The following is a 2,500-nucleotide window of genomic DNA, read 5'->3' as shown; positions in this document are numbered from 1 at the left end:
ATCAAAATGAAGTCTGCCCCCGGTGAGGCTCGAACTCACGGCCTTCAGATTATGAGACTGACGCGCTGCCTACTGCGCTACGGAGGCTTGGTGATCTCTGTTGCACAATTTGGAAGCAGTATTGGCCAATTACGGCACATACCATGGCTTAAAAATTCAGCTCTGCGTCAGCCGGGAATCGAACCCGGGTCAACTGCTTGGAAGGCAGCTATGCTCACCACTATACCACTGACGCTTCTTCATGACATGGGCTCCCACAATACCATCCGCCAGTTCCAAATTCAAAGTCACGATGTGACAGGGAAAGGAAAAAATTGTCACTGCCGTGACCAGGATTCGAACCTGGGTTACTGCGGCCACAACGCAGGGTCCTAACCACTAGACGATCACGGCTAGAGACAGTGACAAAGGCACAAATGTTCTAGTGTACATACCACAAAGGCCAGCCTTTTCCGTGATTTGATAACATCCCACCTTAGTTGGCACTATACCACAGAGTTTCCGTGGTGTAGCGGTTATCACATCTGCCTAACACGCAGAAGGTCTCCGGTTCGATCCCGGACGGAAACATGATCCCACGTGGTCTATCGGCTAGGATATCTGGCTTTCACCCAGGAGGCCCGGGTTCAACTCCCGGCGTGGGAAATCTTTTTCTTCTCTAAAAACTGCTGAACCACCAGGATCTCATTCTTTCATGCAAACATCAAGGGCTTCCCAAGTTTCGGCCTGACTCCTCCTAGTTGACGAGGTGGCCGAGTGGTTAAGGCGTTGGACTGCTAATCCAATGGGCTCTGCCCGCGTGGGTTCGAATCCCATCCTCGTCGGAAGTTTTGTTCAATTATTGCCTTTTCTTCTCTCGAGAAATTCGATGCTATACCAACTCAACTACACTTGGACAAGCGCACAAGAGGGGGGAAAAAAGTTTTCCGTTACCGGGAATCGAACCCGGGCCTGCTGGGTGAGAGCCAGCTATCCTAACCACTAGACCATAACGGAAGGATGTATGATGTGTTTAGCAGTGCAAACTTAAACAAAGCATTTTCCAAACTGGCTTTCTCAATTGTACAATTATTTAACCATGTTGGCATATTTCTCAATTATTTCGATACCAGCATCATCAACTTGCCTCCGTGGCGCAATCGGCTAGCGCGTTCGGCTGTTAACCGAAAGGTTGGTGGTTCGAGCCCACCCGGGGGCGCAGACACCTTTTTCTTGTTGAGCGTAGCAATCAACGTGAACAAAACATAAGTATTGGCAGCTAAACAAACATATTGTCCATGTATCTGTGTATGCAATGTCATGCCATGTGTCTCAGTCATACACATTTAGTCTGTTCAAAGATAAAAATCCGATCTCGGCAGGATTCGAACCTGCAATCTTCTGATCCGTAGTCAGACGCGTTATCCGTTGCGCCACGAGACCCTGTAGTACACCGTTGGGACAGATCCATACCACATTTGCTACAACTCAATATTTCAAACAAAGAATTTGCCTCTCTACCAGCAAGGTTCCTTAGTGTAGTGGTTATCACGTGTCCTTCACACGGACAAGGTCGCCGGTTCGATCCCGGCAGGAACCAAACAGTCTGTTTTTTCTTCTTCTTTCTTGAAGGTCCTCGTTCAAAGGTGAGTCTCCTTCCGCAGGCATGTCAAATAAATACCCACACGCACTGTTACCACTCAACAGCTGGCTCGTTGGTCTAGGGGTATGATTCTCGCTTAGGGTGCGAGAGGTCCCGGGTTCAAATCCCGGACGAGCCCACTTGCTTTTTGGATTGGTCATGTTTGGCCCTAATTTCAGGGTTTCTGCAAATATGTTCCAGTTGTTTTACCTTTTTCTTTTCAATGGGAAAACGATTGGAAAACTGTACGTGCATCTTGACATCGCTAGATGTGAAGGTCCTATGGTGTAATGGTTAGCACTCTGGACTCTGAATCCAGCGATCCGAGTTCAAATCTCGGTAGGACCTGTCTCTTTTTCTGTTTGTTCGTTTGTTTTCGTCTGTCAGGCCACTTTTTCTTTTTGAAATGCTATGCTGCTGCGTTTCCGCTTGGGTCGCCAAGAACATAGCACAGGCCGTGATAGCTCAGTTGGGAGAGCGTTAGACTGAAGATCTAAAGGTCCCCGGTTCGATCCCGGGTCGCGGCATTTTGTTGAACTGTTTGTTTCGCTTCATTTTTCCTGTATCTTGGGCAAAATGTGAGCAGTGAAATCTTTCAGAGGCCTTCTTTTGACAGTTGGGTTGGTCAAAAAAAGTTGAGGCACCACCGAGATTCGAACTCGGGATCTCCTGTTTACTAGACAGGCGCTTTAACCAACTAAGCCATGGCGCCCTTTCTGCTGGTGGGTCCATGAGTGTGCACCTCATACTCGTTGCAGCTAAGTGGGAAACACACCAAAAGGAATGGTCGCCCAACGTGGGGCTCGAACCCACGACCCTGAGATTAAGAGTCTCATGCTCTACCGACTGAGCTAGCCGGGCTGCTTGCAAACCTGTGTG

General features: G+C 48.6%; 13 non-coding genes across 13 annotated transcripts; 7 read left to right on the top strand and 6 right to left on the bottom strand.

Annotated features, from left to right (window-relative positions):
- Positions 1-163: 163 nt before the first annotated feature.
- On the bottom strand, positions 164-235 carry TRNAG-UCC (transfer RNA glycine (anticodon UCC)). The gene has a single exon. It is a non-coding gene; the product is annotated as a tRNA-Gly (tRNA).
- An 86-nt stretch (positions 236-321) lies between these two features.
- On the bottom strand, positions 322-393 carry TRNAH-GUG (transfer RNA histidin (anticodon GUG)). Its single transcript has one exon. It is a non-coding gene; the product is annotated as a tRNA-His (tRNA).
- Positions 394-497: 104 nt separating this feature from the next.
- Positions 498-570, top strand: TRNAV-AAC (transfer RNA valine (anticodon AAC)). Its single transcript has one exon. It is a non-coding gene; the product is annotated as a tRNA-Val (tRNA).
- A 172-nt stretch (positions 571-742) lies between these two features.
- On the top strand, positions 743-824 carry TRNAS-GCU (transfer RNA serine (anticodon GCU)). Its single transcript has one exon. It is a non-coding gene; the product is annotated as a tRNA-Ser (tRNA).
- Positions 825-924: 100 nt separating this feature from the next.
- TRNAE-CUC (transfer RNA glutamic acid (anticodon CUC)) lies at positions 925-996 on the bottom strand. Its single transcript has one exon. It is a non-coding gene; the product is annotated as a tRNA-Glu (tRNA).
- A 128-nt stretch (positions 997-1,124) lies between these two features.
- TRNAN-GUU (transfer RNA asparagine (anticodon GUU)) lies at positions 1,125-1,198 on the top strand. Its single transcript has one exon. It is a non-coding gene; the product is annotated as a tRNA-Asn (tRNA).
- Positions 1,199-1,349: 151 nt separating this feature from the next.
- Positions 1,350-1,422, bottom strand: TRNAR-ACG (transfer RNA arginine (anticodon ACG)). The gene has a single exon. It is a non-coding gene; the product is annotated as a tRNA-Arg (tRNA).
- Positions 1,423-1,506: 84 nt separating this feature from the next.
- Positions 1,507-1,579, top strand: TRNAV-CAC (transfer RNA valine (anticodon CAC)). Its single transcript has one exon. It is a non-coding gene; the product is annotated as a tRNA-Val (tRNA).
- Positions 1,580-1,688: 109 nt separating this feature from the next.
- TRNAP-AGG (transfer RNA proline (anticodon AGG)) lies at positions 1,689-1,760 on the top strand. Its single transcript has one exon. It is a non-coding gene; the product is annotated as a tRNA-Pro (tRNA).
- Positions 1,761-1,897: 137 nt separating this feature from the next.
- TRNAQ-CUG (transfer RNA glutamine (anticodon CUG)) lies at positions 1,898-1,969 on the top strand. The gene has a single exon. It is a non-coding gene; the product is annotated as a tRNA-Gln (tRNA).
- A 106-nt stretch (positions 1,970-2,075) lies between these two features.
- Positions 2,076-2,148, top strand: TRNAF-GAA (transfer RNA phenylalanine (anticodon GAA)). Its single transcript has one exon. It is a non-coding gene; the product is annotated as a tRNA-Phe (tRNA).
- Positions 2,149-2,259: 111 nt separating this feature from the next.
- Positions 2,260-2,333, bottom strand: TRNAT-AGU (transfer RNA threonine (anticodon AGU)). The gene has a single exon. It is a non-coding gene; the product is annotated as a tRNA-Thr (tRNA).
- Positions 2,334-2,409: 76 nt separating this feature from the next.
- Positions 2,410-2,482, bottom strand: TRNAK-CUU (transfer RNA lysine (anticodon CUU)). Its single transcript has one exon. It is a non-coding gene; the product is annotated as a tRNA-Lys (tRNA).
- Between the last annotated feature and the right edge of the window lie 18 nt (positions 2,483-2,500).

Source organism: Acartia tonsa, unplaced genomic scaffold, assembly GCF_053477335.1.
Source record: "Acartia tonsa isolate MP-2025a unplaced genomic scaffold, ASM5347733v1 sca3, whole genome shotgun sequence".
In the NCBI taxonomy this organism is placed as follows: Eukaryota; Metazoa; Arthropoda; class Copepoda; order Calanoida; family Acartiidae; genus Acartia; species Acartia tonsa.
The sequence above is the reverse complement of the archived record's forward strand: the minus strand, read 5'-3'. Positions and strand labels throughout refer to the sequence as shown.